At 39.2% G+C, this 20,845-nt stretch overlaps 1 pseudogene; it reads left to right on the plus strand.

Annotated features, from left to right (window-relative positions):
• The first annotated feature begins 3,501 nt into the window (after positions 1 to 3,501).
• On the plus strand, positions 3,502 to 5,994 carry LOC125998196 (large proline-rich protein BAG6-like; annotated as a pseudogene).
• The last annotated feature ends 14,851 nt before the right edge of the window (positions 5,995 to 20,845 follow it).

Here is a 20,845-nt window from a genome sequence, read left to right on the forward strand (position 1 = left end):
GTGCAGGGGCTGGTCGGCCGGGCCGGGGCGTCTCGATGGGCCGCTGGGGGTCCGGGGCGCGGGCCGGGGGCGCCTCTCGAAAGACGACGTGGAGGAGTCCGAAGAAGAGCGAGAAGTTGCTGATCTTGGTCCTAAGGTTGCCCATGGCGGTTGAAAAGTCAAAGTGCAGCACCATTGGCCAACGCAAGAACTCTAGTCTAGAGTCGGGCCGCAAAGTCCTCTCCCTCACTCAGCCCAGAAGCTCTGAAGTCCCAACGGCTAAGCAGGGGGAAACGCCCCCCTCCCCTAGATCCCAACGGAAATTTGTTAGGCTTGTCCAGTACGTCCATGGCACCAAGTTTTCCAGGGAGTGACAATAGGCCCACACTTGGCAGGTTCTCTCCGCTCCTTTTTTTTTTTTTTTTTTGCTATTTTTTTAATTTATTTAAACACCTTAATTACATACATGATTGTGTTTGGGTTTCAGTCATATAAAGAACACCACCCATCACCAGTGCAACATTCCCATCACCAATGTCCCAAGTCTCCCTTCGCCCCACCCGACCCCCGCCTGTACTCTAGACAGGCTCTCCATTTCCCTCATACATTCTCATTATTAGGACAGTTCAAAATGTAGTTATTTCCCTAACTAAACTCATCACTCTTTGTGGTGAGCTTCCTGAGGTGAGCTGGAACTTCCAGCTCTTTTCTCTTTTGTGTCTGAAAATTATTATTACAAGGGTGTCTTTCATTTTTCTTAAAACCCATAGATGAGTGAGACCATTCTGCGTTTTTCTCTCTCTCTCTCTGACTTATTTCACTCAGCATAATAGATTCCATGTACATCCATGTATAGGAAAATTTCATGACTTCATCTCTCCTGACAGCTGCATAATATTCCATTGTGTATATGTACCACAGTTTCTTTAGCCATTCGTCTGTTGAAGGGCATCTTGGTTGTTTCCAGAGTCTGATTTTGAGACACCCAACACGGGCACTCCCATCTTCAAAGGTTGCCCTGATCAGCACATGGTTAAGGGCTAGGCAGGTTAGGCACCTACTCTGTGTTAGCTATCCCACTCTTCTCCAGGCTGTGGGATTTCTCACATCACTTACTTTTCCCGATTACAGCAGTCCAGTCGAACAAAGTTGGGGAGAGGGGGCTGAGATAGTATTGTGACTACATCCAGACAACTTGGATTCAATCCCTGGCACCCCGTAGGGTCCCAGGCCCCTCACGAGTCAGCCCTGAGTGGACAACCAGGAGTAAGGCCTGAGCATCAATGGATATTTTCTATGACCAAACAAAAATATAGAGTGCAAGATTATTATTATTGGCACACTGACATTTTCACAGGGTATTATTGGCACATAAATCAGACACATTATACTCTTGTTTGTCTTGTTTCTTAGGTTATTTCACTGGGATCCTCTCTCATCTGGCTTTGGCTTGGTAGAAAGGCACATGACATGGACAAGTTGTGGTTCCGAGAATCAAACTAAAAAGTAAAAATACATTTTAAAGGGCCAGAGAGATAATACAACAGGTACACGCAGCTGATCAGGGTTCTATCTTCAGGCCTATCCGATATAGCCCCCCCCAAAAAAATTTAGTTAAAAATCTATTTAATGCTGTACAAATACAAAGTTAACTGTAGACCTTTCCTCATTTGGGTTATTTTATAGTTTATGGGAGTAAGCGTGAACTCCCAATCTAAACAAATTTTGACAAATTTGTTCAGAACCAAATTATTTTGAAAAGAGGAAATAGTATAAACTCTGGTAACCTCTCCATGAGAACAAACTATTTACGATTATAGATTTAAATAATTACATGCTATCATTTCAGATTAATAAGGGACAATTTTATAATTTTTTCTGAACAAAAATGTCATAGTCATGCAAATTTCGGAGTAAGATCTTTTTTAAGTTGTGTGTTTTTTATTTCTATGTGATACATACGGTTATAATTATGTTTTCTATTTTTTTTAGTGCTGTACTATTGCTCCAGCAACCCTACTAAATGTCTTGATTGTATCTTCATTATTTATATTATAGTTTATATTATTGTGTATATATATATATATATATATATATATATATATGTTTGTGGGTATTTTGACACTTTTATCCCCAGTTGGAGAGGTGATCATCATCTCTTATTCTCATGCTATATTTCTTTCTCTTTTAGTTTTGGAGCCACACCTGGTGTACTCAAGAGTTACTCCTTGCTTTCACTCAAGAATTATTCCTGGGTGGCTTAGGTTACTATTTGGAGTGCTGGGGCTTATACCCCAGTCAACAGCATGCAACTCTAGCACCCTACCCACTCAATTTCGTGTTCTTGCTACTGATACTTTGAAATATGTGAGATCTATTGTGATTTCATTTGAATTTTAGATGTTTTCTATTTATGTGAAAAATGGATACTGAAATTTTGATAAGGATTGCATTGGCTTAGTATATTATGTTGGATAGCTTTCATTAGCAGGATTATGTATTCTGTCTATTTTTGATGCCATGACTGTTCTGATCATTTTCAAGTAATCACACAAATAGCTTTTAATCAGCTAGATTTCATTTGATTTGTATTATAAAAATAAATTTGATTTAAACTTCCAAATGTAGTGACTAGAAGGACAATACAGGAGTTAAAGCATGTGACTTCTGTTCAGTTTGATCTCTAATACTATATATGATCCCTGAAGAACCACCAGAAGTTATCCCTGAGTGCAAAACCAAGAATAACCCATGAACTTTACCAGGGATGGCCCATCCTTCACCACACAAAAAATGTGCAAATGTATATGGCAAGAACGTTGAGTTGATTATAGCATATTTTCTTATTAATTCCCTGAGTATAAAAAGTTTTGTGGCTATTGGAGACTGATTAATATTGAAGTTGAACACTTGTGGGGGACAGGACTCCCAAACATAATACTCATGGGATTCAGAAGCCACTCTAAATCATTTATAGTCAATATATGATCATAAATAACCATATAGGACAATATATATGGCCAATAGATAGTCATATATGACCAAATGATTCAATATTTGGGACTACTGGTGCTGGGAACCTCCAAGTTTACATCAACATCACTTGGGGCAATGAGTTTTGTAAGAATTGGAATCCTGGCCTTATGTTGTCATTCCCACCCTGAAAAATTTTAAACTTTAAATAAAAATAATTCAGGTTTGTGGGTGGCAGCTTTAAAGCACATAGCTAATGGTAAAGCACGGGGTCAGCATGAGTGAGCTCTGAGTTTGATTTCAACATTCTGATATTGCTATTGTTTAAATATCTGTTTAAAATGAAAAAGTACTTAGCACCCCTCCTGCCCAGACTATGGTGGCAGCTCAGCTTCCCTCCTGGCCTGGTCTCACCCACCCTAGCAACTTAAGTGTTGGGGGCCACAAACTTTCTCATCGTGCCCGCCCCACAAAAGTAAACTTTGGGGAAACAGAAGTGGCCATCAATGGCAGATTGGGGGAGGCCGAAAGTGACGAAAGCTTTTGGTCATGGAACCTAGTGATAGTACCAGCACCATCATGGAAGAGCCTGGCAGGCTGCAAGAGTTGGTGAAGACCCTGGACTTGCAGACCTGCATATTTATTGTGGGTGCTGAGATGAATATCAAAGAGTGTAAGGAGTCCATTGCTGCCTCTGTCAGCATTCCCTCTGAAAGAACAATGGGTCATCTACCAGGGTTGAGTTCTTCAGGTTGATAAGAAGCTCCAGGAATACAGTGTTGGGGGAAAGGTTATTCACTTGGTGGAATGGGCTCCTTCTCACTCAGCTCCCTTCTGGAACATCTTCTGGGACAGGTTCTGCCTCAATTACTCATGGTGGGGGGACCCCTGCCTGGTACTTTGGGGCTTGGGGCCTCTGTTTATGATCGGAATGGCAACATCTATGTCATGGTTGGAACCTTTGACTCCCTAGTGACTGCTCTGCTGTGGATGAATGTTCACATCAACATGGAACTGGCCAAGATTCAGAGTGAGCGTTGTGTACGGCTGGTGATGGTCAGCACATGATCAGGGATATACAGAGCTTATTATCCGGAATGGGAATGTCGAGGGGGTGGGGGTGGACTCAAGCACAACACGGTCAGCAGCCCCCCTGAGCCAATAGCCTCAAGATCTCTGCCTCAAAACCTGTTGAAAGTGAAGTTTCTCCTTCAGAGCCCATGCCCCATAGCTCCCACATCTGCCCCAGAAACAAATGCACCCCAATTATCCTTCTGCGGAATATGTAGAGGTGCTCCAGGAACTACAGCGGCTTGAGAACTGTCTCCATCCTTTTCTGCAGCCCTACTATGAGGTTCTGGGTGCTGCTGCCACCACATATTGTAACATCAAGAGAGTTGTGAAGAGGACCAAGGGCTGATCAACCCGGTGGGAGAGTGTCTGCAGCTGTTGGGCAATACCTTTTTGATGCTGTCTGACCTGCGCTGCGACCTTCCTGTGCACCCCACGATACTTGCATGTGGTTCGGCCCAGGTCCCTGGCACCACCAACACAGCTGCTACAGCTGGCCCTGCCCCTGGAGGACCTGCTCAACCTCCACCTCCCCAGCCCTCCACCACTGATCTTCATTTTTTTCAGCTTCTGGGGAATCTGCTGGGGCCTACAGGGCCAGGAGCTGCAGGGCCTGGCATGGTTTCTCCCACCATCACTGTGGCAATGCCTGGTGCCCCTGCTTTTCTCCAGGGTATGACTGACTTCTTGCAGGCAGCACCAACGACCCCTCCTTCCCCTGCGACACCTCCACCTCCACCCCAGATCCAGAGCAGCAGACCACACTGCATCACGCTTGCCTCCTGGAGGTGCAGGGAGCCTTGGAGGCCTGGGCCTTTAGAGCTTGCCACTGGACTTTGACACTTCTATGCTGAAGGGTGTGCCCAGCTCCCTGCTGGGCTCTCAGGGTGCTCGGGCTGGCAGTAGTGAAAATATTGCTGCCTTTATACAATACCTCAGTGAATCCAGCAACATCTTTGAACCTGTGGCTGATGGGGCCCTTGGAGTCTTTGAAGTCCTGCTCTCTCCCCAGCGACAGAATTTTTCCGTGGTGGATGTGGTGATGCAACTCCATGGGCATTTCCAGCCACTGCAGCAACTCCAGCCACAGCTTTGATCTTTCTTCCACCAGCACTACCTGGGTGGCCAGGAGCCCACACCTGGTAATATCTGGTCCCTGGGCCAGAATATGTGCGGGAGAGTTTTTCTTTGGTGCAGGTTCAACCAGCTGTGGACATTATCCGGACAAATTTGAAATTTCTTTAAGAGCAGTTTAATAGCATTGCTTCTCATGTGATTCACTGCAAAGACAGTGGATTTGAGTCCCATTTGCTGGAGTTGTGTAAACAGGGCCTGTCTGAATACTTGGAACTGAACCTTCACTGCTTGGGAGGACAGCAGATGGAGCTTGCTGCCGTCATCAATGGCAGAATTTGTCACATGTCTTGTGGAGTAAATCCATCGTTGGTGAGCTGGGGGTCTACTATGATGGGATTGAGACTTCAGGGGTTCTGGAGCACATGTCTGTAGGCCCTGATGTCATCCTCACATACATTCGAAGAATTGGATCCTCCCCAGCCACTTCCTGCGGAGCCACTGGAAATTCAGGGATCAGAGAGAACTTCCCCTGAGCCTCAGCTGGAAAATGCTTCTCCAGCCCCTGGAATAACAGCAGAATAAGCCATGTCCTGAGGCCCACCTCCTGTTGAGGGGTGTTCCCGAGACGAACAGGATGGAGCATCAGCTGAAACCGAGCCTTGGGCGGCAGCAGTTCCCCCAAAATGGGTCCCTATTATCCAGCAAGATATTCAAAGCCAGCGCAAGGTGAAACCACAGCCTCCTTCGAGTGACGTCTACCTCATTGATATGCCAGCCAAGAGAGGCAAACTCTGGGCTGATATACAAAAGTGACTGCAGGAAGATCCCAACTACAGCCCCCAGAGCTTCCCTAATGCCCATCGGGCCTTTGCTGATGACCCTAGCTATCTATGACCTTCCCATGTCAGGGGACCCCTTACAGTATTTAAGAAATAATATGTCAGATTTTCCTGCTCCCCCCAAAAAATGTACTGAGAAATATTTATAGACAAAATAATGTTCTTATTTTTTTATTTTTATTTTTTTACTGTTTTCTTTTTTAAATTTACTCTTTTGAATATTTTTCTGGGAAAAAAGTGGGAAATCAAGATTAAGAATTGGGGCTAGTTGTGGAAACCATGCTTGGAACAGGGGTGAAGGGAGGACAACATTGGTTGTCCTGATTCCTTGTCACTGTGTACCTTAAATATTCCTGTGAAAGATTTATAATTCACTTTGGTCACAATAAAAAAATAAACCCCCGACATGAAAGAATTGGGGCTGGAATGATAGCACAGCAATAGAGTGTTTGCCTTGCAAGAGACCAGCCCAGGACAGGCCTGGGTTTGATCCTCGGCATCCCATATGGTCCCTCATACCTGCCAGGAGTGATTCCTGAGTGCAGAGCCAGGAGTAACTCCTGAGTGTTCCAGGTGTGGCTCCAAAACAAAAACAAAGAAACAAAAAAACAGAAAAATGGAAAACAAGATTAAGAATTAAGTCACAGTAAGGAAGGCTTTTATTTCTATATAAAAACTGATACTATTGTCAATTATTAATGCTGCTAATCATAGATACTGGCAATTAAAAACAAATATTTGAATTTATTGTTATTGATAATAAATATGACATATAAACACACATATTCATATGAATATTTTGCATGTTTCATATAAACATTCATATAATTATTATATGTTTTATATGACATGCAATCTATTATATAATTATGTGGATTATAAATATTTACATAAATAAAATTTATGTAAACATACAAAATAAAACACATATGTAAAATAAATAAATAATTGATATTAATAAAGTATAAATAAAATTTAAAATATTAATAATAAATAACTTTGTTTCAAAATTACCTTTCTTTTCAAAAATATACTCAGTATTCTGTAAAATCCTAAGAAATAATTAGAATAAGGAAATCACCAAATATGAATTTTATTTTTTTCCCTTTCACAAAGTTACTAAATGAGTCTGAGTATTTGGATCAAGTACAAGGATCCTTGCTGTCTTGGCAGCTCTTCTGCAAGATTTTGTCAGCAAGCCAACAACACATGAAGAGCAGGCACAAGTAATTACCATGACAACTTAAGATAGAAGAAAAGCTCTGAGATTTTCCAGATACAAACATTTTCTTAGTGACAAATCGGTGCCAATATTTTGTTATAATATATGCCAGGCAACCTGCTCCTGAAAGACCCAGCAGCCCATCCACCACCATCTTCCCCACAGAAAAATGACCTGCTCCGCATCAAGCTCCAAAAGAAAGTAATGGCTGTTGACACTTCCCATGTAGTACCATCCTGGCTGATAAGAAAGAAAGGGGAGTGGGCAGATTCCCCATTCATGCTGTAGCATGAACTACAGCAATCATAAGAACACCCTATGTCCTTCAACAGAAACAGCCCAACTCCACAACTTAATGCTCACCAATGCCCAAACTACCAAACTTGTTTTAGATCTATAAATCCTAGACACCTCAATATCTTGTAGTAGTGCCATTCCGGTAAATTATAGGAATCCTGTTTGGAGAGTTCTATAATACTCTACTAACTTCAGTGAGTCTAAACAATAATACAGAAGACTCAACTAGCATCAACTCCAGCACAGAAAAAAAATCTTAAACGTTGACTTAAGTTACTCTATGGAAAATATAACACTCACTTTAAGTTGACCTGTGTTGTTCTAAATTTTGGTAATTCCATTTGCCCTTGTGTTTTAACAAACAATATGAAGTTAATTTGTTTGTACCTGTATTAAGGCAAGCTATGTTGGTTGGGTGAGAGATTGAGGACCATAGTGAAGGGGAAATCATAATGGAGGTAGGGCTGTTGTTTGAATAATAAAGGCCTGGAACTGTAACAGTGTTATGAACAGCTTGGTAAATCAGTGTTATAATAAAAATTAAAAAAAAAGAGATAAGCTGGGGGAGCAATTTGGGGGTAAACTTTTCACAGAAACACAAATGCACAAATAAACACAGATATATAATTAGAATTAACAAATAACTAGCAATCTGGAGCTTCAAAATGTAAATCAAACTGTAAATTTGTAAATTTTGTAAATCAAAATTGGAAAGTTCATATGTAAAGAAAAATGAAATCCTCATTAGCATTAAGAAAATTCTAAGAACTTCATATCAGGATAGCACCACCATTGCAACCAGCATGTCTACCATCACCTGTTTTCAGAACTGTGATCCATTGATAGCGTAGCAGGGGTATCAAACTCAATTTACCTGGGGGCCGCAGGAGGCAAAGTCGGGGTAATCCTTAGAGTGCAAAGTCAGTAGTAAGCCTTGAACATTTGGGGTGTGTGTGTGTGTGTGTGTGTGTGTGTGACCCAGACAACTAAGACAAAACAAAACAATGTTGTATGGAGGGCTGCAAACGGCCTGTGGGCCGCAAGTTGAGTGAATAAATAACATCATCCGCATGCATGTGATGTGAGAACATTTGAAATAAAAGACAGATAGAAATGCTAAAAATGGTTTTTTTATTTCACATGGAAAATTTTCTTATTTTGATAGGGAAAAAGCATTCAATATTTGTCAATCTAAAAGCAGATTCTTAATAATGTCTTCACATTAGTTCTGGGTATACATTTAAAGAAGATTGTACTAATAGGTTTTAAACTTACCTGGGTTAACCTCAGATGGTCATCAGCTCCACATATTAAAATCAACATGGTCCTAGCTCAATATAGTAGGCTGCCTATCACTATAGAAATCAATATTAGAATATGTCATCCAGGAAATAGCACCACATGCAATCAGTATATTGAATCTTTTATTTATTTATTTATTTATTTATTTTAATTATGAGAATAATGATGCAAAGAAAGAGGACAAGGTAAAGTTACCGTGGAAAGACAACCACCAATAAACAGAGTTCTTAGAAGAAATCCCCTTGCTGACACCTTAATTTTGAACATAAAGTCAAGGAACATTAAGAAAAAATAAAACAGAACCCATGTACAATTACTTTGTCCCTCAAATCTCCAGATATACATTATAACATTTCTTAGTGGTACACAAAGCAATTTAAAGCCATGATATTTGTGTAACTCCTGAAACATTGAAGGCATAGTAGTTTTTACATTTCCATGCATATGCATATTAGTTTATGTTAACCTCAAAAGTTTAAGTAGGTTTTTTTTTTAATTTAAGGTTTAGAGTCAAAGGAGCAAAGTAAAAACGGTGTTAGAGTGGCAATTATTGTTTGCATAGGCCCACCAAAATATGGGTGACATGGAAAGAAAAGCCTTGGCATAAATACAAGGAGACCCTACCCCTGAAGTTTCCTAGCATAAGACCAGCTCTAGGTTCCAGCAGAATAGTTTGTCTAATCCAAGTTCTTGTCTGTAGTGCCAATTCAGTTTTATTTTTCAAACAGTCTCTGTTGTTGGCAAAAGATCCTGGAATCTGCTTATCCTACATTGAAGTCAGGCTGGTGTTGAGCATCCTCTAGTTTCACCTCACAATTAAAGGGCAATGCAGAGAGCCCTGTCCAGTAAGCAGGACATTATTGTTGTTAAGTCTTCTCAATGTTAAGGGAAGTCTCTTTTGAGTAGTTTGATGTCAGAGCAGCGGTAGGATCTTCCCTGGTAGAGGATTGCTTCCAGGTGATGTTATAGGCAACGCTGGATGTTTTGTAGGTGACTTCCCTAGTTCAGGGATGAATGGAGAATGTCCATTTTTCTGAGGCCTGTGCCAGGTGATTATGTCAATGTTCAGGGTGTAAGGTCCAATTGCACTACAAGTCTTGTAGTGCAAAACTCTATTAGATAAGAACTTATTTGTATGTATAGAATTTCACCATTTTAATGTGCTTATGCAAACAAGGAATAATGCCACGTGGCATTATTGGTACATATAGGGGCTGCAAGAATAAATCCTACAATCCCTGTGACTTGGTTCATACATAAGCGATAAACTGAGGGAATTTTTCACCAAATTCCTTATTGATCAGTTCACAAAGAGAAGAAAAGATAAAAAGTAGGGAAAATCGTCACTAAATAAGAGAATATTAAATAAGAGATATAGCTGTCAAAGAAAATAGATATAAAAAATTCAAGGGGCATATTTGCTGTTTTATACTTTTGAAATGGGTGGGTGGGTGTTAAATCCAGTGCACCACGTTGGTCTGTAATTTTGGATGGTGCAGTGCTGAAGTGAAAAAGGGTAAATGTAGAGTAATGATAGTTTGGGGTGAGAGAGTAAAAGAGTAAAAATGAGTTTTGTAGGGATGTGATAAAGAGCAGAATACAAGGGCCCGGAGAGATAGCACAGCGGCGTTTGCCTTGCAAGCAGCCGATCCAGGACCAAAGGTGGTTGGTTCGAATCCCGGTGTCCCATATGGTCCCCCGTGCCTGCCAGGAGCTATTTCTGAGCAGACAGCCAGGAGTAACCCCTGAGCAGCGCCGGTGTGGCCCAAACACCAAAAAAAAAAAAAAAAAAAAAAAAGAGCAGAATACAAAATGGACATTCTGCATACATAAAAACAAATCAGTATATATTGTGTTTGGAACATGTAGACTGGTATGAAATTACCAGTGACTGTCTGAGTACAGCCAAGCAACTATCTGCCACCCCCAGTTAAGCTCCTCCAAGTGTAAAAAAGGCCTTTGGCACAACGAAATCCATGCTGGCCGAGACTCCTGGCTCCCAGGAAGGAAGGAGATCCTTCCCAAGCAGGAAGGCTAGAAGTTCAAAGCCTGCACCCTAAGCCTTCCTCTGGAGCTGGCTTGGGAGTGGGGAAAGCCTAGGGTACTCCATTAGCTACTCCCAGGAACCCATCTTGCTGGCTTTCCCAGGCATGTGGCCCAGGGGAAGCCCTGGAGCTCCGGAGGAAATAGGTAGAGGGGTGCTGGGGTAACCCAAGTCCCGCACCCCGGCCCTAGGCCAGGTTAAAAAGGCCTTTGGCACAACGGACTATATCGAATCTTGCTGCCATTCAAAATAAGTATGATCCAAGGCTTACAAGTCTAGTATGTAATAGAACTAAAAAGAAAACCTTCTGTTGTTGAAAGTTTTTGTAAGATCAGCCTTCTGAATTAGTTTTTAGGAGATTATTTGGCCCATGAATGGCCTTTTCCTGGCTGGGTGGGACATTATGGTAGTTCTCAGTCCTGGGTAGAGAAGATGCTAAACTTTCTCTTGGGAAAACCTTTATTGTCTGTAGGTCACTGTGGTTACTGATGCCAGTATGGGGATTGAGGAATCTAACTTTTCCTTTTTTCTTTTTTGACCACATCCACACTGAGGTGGATACTAGAAACACACCTTTCTTAGGAGGTGCAACGCTTCTCAGTCTGTTTTTCTGCTCTTGGTGGGGATATGTTCAAGACTCAAGTAAAGAACTTTCAAAGACAGCTTGTGTTTTATTCCACAATAGAAGTCACTCCAATACAATAGATGGCTTGTCTATTTAGTTTTGTCAAGGTTCACATGTTAGACGTAGTTTTTATGCACTATGTTCTCATTTGCATTTTCTTTAAAACCTCATTTCTTTGGGATTAAACTAGTTATTTTTTGGAGCTGGTGTGCTCTTTAGGATATATAGTTGGATCTGTTTTTTGATGAATTTAAGTAAGTGCTAATTCCTGTTAGGAGCAATAGCATGGACACTGACAGGCTATAAATATTAATGTCCTGGGAGACAAAGCAGCGTAGAAATGAAAATAAGTGGAAGTACTAGGAATCTCACCAATAATAGAACTTGGGGAAACAAGGCAGAGGTTTTTTATGAAGAGTTTACTTTGACACTAGCAAATAGACATCATCTTAGGATGCTGAGCACCAATTTCAAAAACACTTTGACTTCCTTTTTCTTTTCTTTTCTTTTCTTTTCTTGTTTTTTTTTTTTTTTTTTGTTTGTTTTTGGGCCACACCGGCGCTGCTCAGGGGTTACTCCTGGCTTTCTGCTCAGAAATAGCTCCTGGCAGGCACAGGGAACCATATGGGACACCGGGATTCGAACCAACCACCTTTGGTCCTGGATCGGCTGCTTGCGAGGCAAACGCCGCTGTGCTATCTCTCTGGGCCCCACTTTGACTTTCTTGAATGTACTTAATAATCTTAGAGTGTCATGCTAAATTTCATATATTATAAAATGTTATTTTTTAAAACTATAAATTAAAGGTTATTATTTATTTATACTCTCTTCCTTAAGATATGTCTCTCTTTGAGGGCCAGAAGAACTGATCCATGGTACGAAGCTTGTCACAAAGAGTGGGGAGTGCAGTTATGGAAGAAAAAGGACTACTATGGTAATGATAGTCGATGATATTTGGAAATGATCGCTCTGGACAAGAAACTGAGTGCTGAAAGGAGGTATGGTAATATGCATGATACACCTTCAATAACAATATTGCAAACCTCCATGTCTAAAGGGAAAAAAGTAAGAGAGAGAAGGAAAGGAAGAAGATGGAGGAGTGGAAGAAGAGGAAAAGAAAGAAGGCAAAGAAGGAGATAAAGAAGAAGAAAAGGAGTAGAAGATAGAGGAGGAGGAGGAGGAAGAACAGGGGTGGAGGAGAAATAATAGGAAAATGTTATAGACGCAGTCAGGGAGGGCAGGAAGGAAAGTGGAAATTTTGGTGGTGGGAAATGTACAGTGGTAAAGCATTGTGTATTGTGCATTGTATTACTGAAGCTCAATCATGAACAATTTTGTAACTGTATTTCATGGTGATTCAATTAAAAGTTTTATTAAAAAAGATAGGTCTCTCTTGCATGTAATATAACCTTCAAATTTTCTCTCATTCGTGGGGTAATGTGCCATGTACCTTCTAGTAGTCTGTGGTCTGACTTTATCTTTGTTTAAATGTATTGATAACAGCTTAATATTTTCAGAATGCAATATACTGATATCTATGTTAAACATAAACATATAGAGTTATAAGGGAAGGACACTAGACAAGTGATGTGAAATAATATTTTGGTTGTTTCTGTATAGTAAGAACCCTTGGTTCCTTATTTCTGCCTTAGACACTGTCTTCAAACAAATGATAGAATCTTTGGCAAAAATAATTTTTTTGACTCTTTAAGCCTTTTATTTATTTATTATTTTTTTTAATTATGAGAACAAGGATGCAAAGAAAGAGGACAAGGTAAAGTTACAGTGGAAGGACAATCACCCATAACATAATTCTCAGAAGTCCCCTTGCTGATATCTTAACTTTGAAATTTCAGCCAAAGAACATTAAGACAGAATCCATGTATAATTACTTTGTCCCTCAAGTCCCCAGATTGTAACACATTATAATATTTCTTAACAGCACATAAGGCAATCCAAAGCCATAAAACTTATGTAACTCCTTAAACATTACAGGCATAGTATTTTCTTACATTTCCATATACATGCATATTAGCGTAAGTTAACCTCAAATTTTAAGTGAGTTCTTTTTAAGGATTAGAGTCAAAGGAGCACAGTAAAAATGGTGTTAGAGTGGCAATTGTTGTTTGCATAGGCCCACCAAAATATGAGGGACATGGAAAGAAATAACCTTGGCCTAAATACAAAGAGACCCGACCCCTGAAGTTTCCTGGCACAAGACCAACTCTAGCCTCCTGTTGGAGACTGACCTGTCAGAGGTCATTTTTGCTGTCTTCTGCCTTAGCCCAGCTTTTCACCTAAAAGCTGCCTACGTGCAGTTTTGCTGTAAGCCCTTGAGTTAACAGGAAAAGCATTTGCAGCTGCAGGAGATAATTAACTCTATAGCCCGGAGAAAGAGCAATATAGCCCGGTACCATTCCCAGAAATAAGGTTTTATTCCCTTAACTACATTCCTGAGTTAATAGCTAAATGCGACAAAGCTTGCCCCACCATAAAACCTGCTGAGAGTTCCGGAAAGTGGTCTGCAAACCCTACTTTAGGGTCATAGGGCAATTCCTTGAAAGCTGCTGACTTAGGAATGATTGTAAAATTGTCACTGCTTCTACCTCCCTTCTGGAAAATGATTTACTGCCTTTGTTTCATGGTTTTCGCTCCAAAATGTATGATTGACACCACCTTTTACCTGCCCCGTTCTCCTTCTCTATATAAGAGATGCAGGACCCTAATAAAGTCACCTTTGAACGGTCTAATCGCCAAAGGTCATTATTACTAACCTCTCTCAGATTTTTACAGGTGTGGTTGTGCTTCAAGCCCTGCTAAATAAAGGTGCGGTCGTCCGTGAGCCTCTCGACTGATTCCTGCTGGCCGGGCCCCTCCGGGGGGCTTGCAGGACCCCACAGCCTCCAGGCTAGCTAGATCGTCCAATCCAAGACATTGTCTGTAGTGCCAACACACTTTTATTTTTCACACCGTCTCTCTTGTTGGTATCATGTTTCTGTATTAAAGATCCTGGAATCTGCATATCCTACACTGAAGTCAGGATGTGGAGTGTCCTCTCCTTTCACCTCACAATCAAAGGGCAATGCAGGGAGCCCTGTCCTGTAAGCAGGTCGTTGTTGTTGTAGTTAAGTCTTCTCAGTGGCAAAAATAATTTTAATTACTTTTGTAATAATAAAAATGAGGCGTTAAAGCAATTGGAGGTTCAAATATATTTATACATATATTTTATGTACCTATATAATTGTTTAGGTCACAAGTAAAAGTTTCTGGTACTGATACAAAAACACTGCCTAACCCCCACTTTAGTGCTCTTGACCCTCCCTGCAACCCTCTGTCCACTCTGGCACAATATTTCTTCCCTCCCAGCCCTGCCCTTGATATTTGCTAACGGTCAGCAATGGCTTTGATGCACACTAACCTCCCTTAGCACTACTCATGTGGTTCCACTTCTGTTCCCTTGTTCCTTCTTGGAAGATTCTTATGTCCTCTTATCTCCTCCTCCCTTCCCTCACACCCTCAGATCTGTATTCTAGTCTCTGAGGTTTATTGTTGATTGATATTCCCCGTATCCTTTTTTAACATTCATAATTCTAAAAGCAGAAGGAATTTGAACCATGAGGAATACTTTTGGGGGTAAGATTAACTTGAGTTTTAAATCTTCTCCAACTTATATTTCATCCTTTAAAATTATGGATATATAATTCTGTTACATGCACCATTCATATTTCTCTTAGTATTTTATTTTTATTTTTTATTTAACTTTAAGGGAAGCTATATAATAGCATAGCAGTACAATTATATAACCAATCTTCTTTTAATGCTTCTAGCTAGTTTGGCAGATCACTAACAATATTGTGCTAATACTGGGACACCGGTTATACTCCAAATGTCCTCTGAGGAGGGTTTTGCAAACACTCAGATGTGTCTTGACCAAGACCTGGATTTCTTTTTCTTTCTTTCTTTCTTTCTTTCTTTTCTTTCTTTCTTTCTTTCTTCTTTCTTTCTTCTTTCTTTTCTTTCTTTCTTTCTTTCTTTCTTTTCTTTCTTTCTTTCTTTCTTTCTTTCTTTCTTTCTTTCTTTCTTTCTTTCTTTCTTTCTTTCTTTCTTTCTTTCTTTCTTTCTTTCTTTCTTTCTATTTCTTTCTTTCTTTCTTTCTTTCTTCTTTCTTTCTTTTCTTTCTTTCTTTCTCCTTCTTCCTTCTTCCTTTCTCTTTCTTTCTTTCTTTCTTTCTTCTTCCTTTCTTTCTTTCTTTCTTTCTTTCTTTCTTTCTTTCTTTCTTTCTTTTCTTTCTTTCTTTCTTCGTCTTTCTTTCTTTCTTTCTTTCTTTCTTGCTTTCTTGCTTTCTTGCTTTCTTGCTTTCTTGCTTTCTTGCTTTCTTGCTTTCTTTCTTTCTTTCTTTCTTTCTTGCTTTCTTGCTTTCTTGCTTTCTTGCTTTCTTGCTTTCTTTCTTGCTTTCTTGCTTTCTTGCTTTCTTTCTTTCTTTCTTTCTTTCGTCTTTCTTTCTTCTCTTTCTTTCTTTCTTTCTTTCGTCTTTCTTTCTTCTCTTTCTTTCTTTCTTTCTTTCTTTTTCTTTCTTTCTTTCTTTCTTTCGTCTATCTTTCTTTCTTCTCTTTCTTTCTTTCTTTCTTTCTTTTGGTTGCTTTTATTCTTTTCTTTTTTCTTTCTTTCTCTTTCTTTCTTCTCTTCCTTTTTTCTTTTTCTTTCTCTTTTCTTCTTTCTTTCTTTCTCTTTTCTTCTTTCTTTCTTTCTTTCTTTCTTTCTTTCTTTCTTTCTTTCTTTCTTTCTTTCTTTCTTTCTTTCTTTCTTTCTTTCTTTCTTTCTTTCTTTCTTTCTTTCTTTCTTTCTTTCTTTTTTCTTTCTTTCTTTCTTTCTTTCTTTCTTTCTTTCTTTCTTTCTTTCTTTCTTTTCTTTCTCTCTCTCTCTCTCCCTCCCCTCTCTCCCTTCCTTTCTTCCTTCCCTCCCTCCCTCCTTCCCTCCCTTCCTTCCTTCCTTTATTCCTTCCTTTCTTCCTCCCTCCCTTCCTTCCGTCCTCCCTCCCTCCTCCTCTCCCTCCCTCCCTCCCTTCCTTCCTTCCTTCCTTCCTTCCTTCCTTCCTTCCTTCTTTCCTCCCCTCCCTCCCTCCCTCCCTCCCTCCCTCCCTCCCTCCCTCCCCTCCTTTCCTTCCCTCCCTCCCTCCCTTCCTTCCTTCCTTCCTTCCTTCCTTCCTTCCTTCCTTCCTTCCTGCTTTTTTCTGGCTTTTGGGCTACACTTGGTGACTCTCCGGGGTTAGTTACTCTTGGCTATGCATTCAGAAATTACTCCTGGTTTGGGAAACCATATGGTAAGTAGGGCAATCTGTCTTAGGTTAGAGCACATGCAAGGCAAATGCCCTACCACTTGTGCCACAGCTCAGCCCCCAAGACCTGAATTTCTTAAACTGCAAATTGCAGAAAATGGGTTTGAATGCCAAAAAATTGCTGTGTTTTAATTTATAAGTCAACTGACCTTGAAGAGTGCCACACACATTTGAACCTAATTTTACTCTTCTTGATGGCCAAGCAACCTGTTAGAGTAACAATAGGTATGCTTTTAATATAATTTTAATTTATTTGTTGACCTATTATTTTTTGTAAAATCGTTCTTAGTTTGGAGCTTGGGTTCACTCCTGACAGGGCTGAAGGGATCACATTGTACCAAGGATGGAACTTGGCCTCCCAAATGCAAAGCATGTACACTCATCCTTTGAGCATCTCCCTAGCTCAAGGGTTTTTACTTATTCAGTTACTGTACCTTAGATCATAATATATCAGTCATCTACAGGGAGAACCTCCTTCCTTATGCTGTGATTATTTCTGTTTTATTTTTTTAATTTTTCCAGATATTTTATGGCCTGATATAATTATTTAAACTGCATCTTTAGACACTGAACTCCACAGTTAGAAAACCCCATTATGCCTTTAATAATTTTGCATAACAGAAATTTTCTCAACAGTGAGGACAATTTAAAAAATGATTGCATTTAAACAAAAATGGGCAGAAGTAGCTTCAAGTCATACTTCATGCTTTTCATAGTATTTGCTTTGCATATACTGGGTTCCATCTTTCAGCATCTAAAACAATTAAAATCAATGGACAAAGTGAAATAAAAAGAGAAGGGAGATCCCGAGTAGCTGAGTATCACTGATCCCGAGGTTTGAACTATCTGATGTAGTTGGCCAATCATCACCAGGAATATCTACAGACCCCTAATAATTGCTTGGGAGATCCAAAGAAAAAGGGAGAAAAATAATATATATAAAATATGTATTATTTTGTCTGACTCATGAACCACTTTGAAAATTTTATGAACTTGAAGAGAATAATGAGGTATAAAAAAAAGAAAAATATTATATCATCTTTTTGCTATTAGGGGACACATCCAGTACTGTTCCTATTTACTGCTAGCTCTGTGCTCAGGGGTCCATATGTGGTGCTGGGAATCAAATCTCTGTCAGGGGGTGCAAGAGAAATTCCTTACTAGCTGTATTATCTCTCAGACCTTACACCACTTTTTTAACTAACTTACTATAGGTGATATTACAGGAAAAATAAATATGACCATTTTGTTTTCTGTGTATTTATTCCTAATCGATTTATCTTTGTTACTGTCATGGTATGTTGTATTCTTGCTGTTCTTTCTAATATTCCACAAGTGTGTATGTGACTAGAAGTATAGACATAGGTTTTTTGTGCTATTGGAGATGACTAAAATATTTCTATAGAAAACCCAAGTTATTACTCAAGGCTGAGCAGAGAACAGAACTTACAGTAGCCTCCATCCAGAAAGGATCTTCTTTCTCAGGACAGGGTCCATGACAGAAAATATAAAAACAAATATTATATTTGCTTGCATAATTTAAAATAACTATTAACCTCCCTATCTCTTTACATAAAAATTAATATGCTGTAAATTATTCATGAATAATGAATATACTCAGAAAACAAAAAAATGCTGTGAAGATGATGAAAATTAAAACCTGGGGTTGTGACTCAGTAGGTAGGCATGAGGCCAGGGATTCAGTCCCTGGCATGGGTTGGACCCACATGTTGAGTTCAATCTTGGCAGCACAACAAGATCTCTAGTATCTTATGTCCAGTGTGTTTAATGGTCACAGCCATTGTAATTATATATATATATACATATATATATGTATATATGTATATATATGTATAGCTCCAAACTATATACATATATATAGTATACACTATATAGTATTGTATGGTATCATCTTTATAAGGAATGAAAAAAAACAGAAAATGTTTTTTGTCTTTTGGGATCACACATGGATTCAGAACTTACTCCTATGTCTGTTCAAAGGGTTCATTTTTGACTGAACTTGAATGGTTATTTATGATGCTGGGGATCAAACCTAGGTTATCAGCACACAAGGCAAACACCCTATTCACTGTTCTATTATTCAGTTCCCAAAAAATATATCTTTAAGTAAATTTTAAAAACATGAAAAGTGAGGTTCCATGTAGAAATATGGAGCTTAAAACACATGCTAAGCTTGTGGTTGGCTAGTGGTTCTCCAATATCGCATGGTTCCCCAAGCACCGCCAGGTACTGACCTGGAAGTTATTGAATACAACACACACTGGGGTGGCCCAGGTAATCCTGACACTAAAAGGTCCAAGCATCATCATATCAATTGACAGATAATTACCTGGAGGGGTCAACAGGCCATTGAGTTCCACTGTGAAACCTCCTTCTACTCATGCCAACAAAAAGATAATGTAAGATTCAATAGAATGACCCAATGACAGTGGGAAAAAGTCTGAACATTGAGAAATGCAGACACTTTGGTTCTGGAAATCCAGACACTGCCACACAGGTGGTAAACTATCACATCCATATCTCTGGGTGGACTTCAGGAGCTGTGATATATTATGCCAACCTCTGTGACTAACTCAGGAACTGGAACAGCAGGTCCCAGGAACAATAGGTAGAGCTATTCAGAACAATAGCTGGAAGGAGAGGAGAAAGAATACGCAGAACAAATGAAGATCAGAAGATAGCAAAAGCTCTCTCTAGGTAATCTAAGAAAAACACAAATCTTTTGTGATGAAAGGACTTCTTGTAGAAAAGTTAGCTTAATAGAGAGAAAAGAAGCTTTTTTTTTTTTTTTTTAAAGGAAGGGAGTTTCATGCTTATGGTTGATCCACGCTGGTTCTGTGTTGAGATTTTTGATAATAGTGAGAATTAAACATGGATAGCTAATATAGGGCAAGAGCCCTGTGCTATCTTTTAAGTTCCAGAAGCTTTTTATACTGGTATTGCTCATTGGAGAAAGTGACACATGCTAAAAATCTGAACCAGAATATGTATGATTTAGCTTAATGATAATTCATAGCATGATGAAAAGTTTGTTTTTCCAGTCTCATTCTTGTCCTCATCTTGCAACGTTGCCTATAGAATAATTAAAATTTTCTCTGTTGCTGGGCTGTTTATTTATAGATATGACTTGTTTAAGTTTTTCTCTAAAAATGTTATTTTAGTGCTTATATTTCTAAGAAAATGAGATCATAAATGTTAGATATATTTGTTCAGTAAAACATAAACGCCTTCAACTTATACAATGATACATGCCAATTATATTATAGCAATAAAGCAGAGAAGAAATAAATGTGTACTCTGCCGTTTCTCAATTGTCACATTAATAGTTTTCAATGTTTATTTTTCATATTTATTTGTAAGTACTGATATAAACATAACTTTCTATTCCATCAGTATTTTTATAAAAACTTGTTACCTACTGTCAACTACATGAACTATCTAATTCATCACTATAATAAATAATACTGTGATAAACAAAATATAGAATTAATTTTTTTCAGATTATTCTATGATGTATAAAACCCCAAATCAAACAGATTTTTTAAATGAAAATGATGTTATGAATCTTAGGACTTAGTGCCATAACTGAGAAAATAGATTGTATTTATTACTCTATAGTTCATACATATGTCTGAATCTTTCTTGCTATATCTCATTATTCTTTTTGTAATTAAGTGATGAATTTGAAATGGCTTTATTGTAAATGCCATCAAGTAGTGCAATTTTACAGAATGGTTTCTCTTTCTCTTTTCACTCCAACTTTTGAAACAACTTTTTTTTTCCTCCAAATAATCAAATTAACTTTTTGGGGCCAGAGTGATGGCACAGAGGTGGGGCGTTTGCCTTGTACGCAGCCAACCCGGGATAGACCTGGGTTTGATTCTTGGCATTCCATATAGTTCCCGGAACCTGCCAGGAATAATTTCTGAGCACAGAGCCAGAGTAACTCCTGAGCACAGCTGGATGTGGCTCCCAAAAAACAAAAAAAAATTAACTTTTTGGGGGTGGGTCATACCCAGTGGTGTTCAAGGGTTACTCCTGGCTCTGAACTCAGAAATTA

This window comes from Suncus etruscus, chromosome 20 (genome assembly GCF_024139225.1).
Source record: "Suncus etruscus isolate mSunEtr1 chromosome 20, mSunEtr1.pri.cur, whole genome shotgun sequence".
Lineage (NCBI taxonomy): Eukaryota > Metazoa > Chordata > Mammalia > Eulipotyphla > Soricidae > Suncus > Suncus etruscus.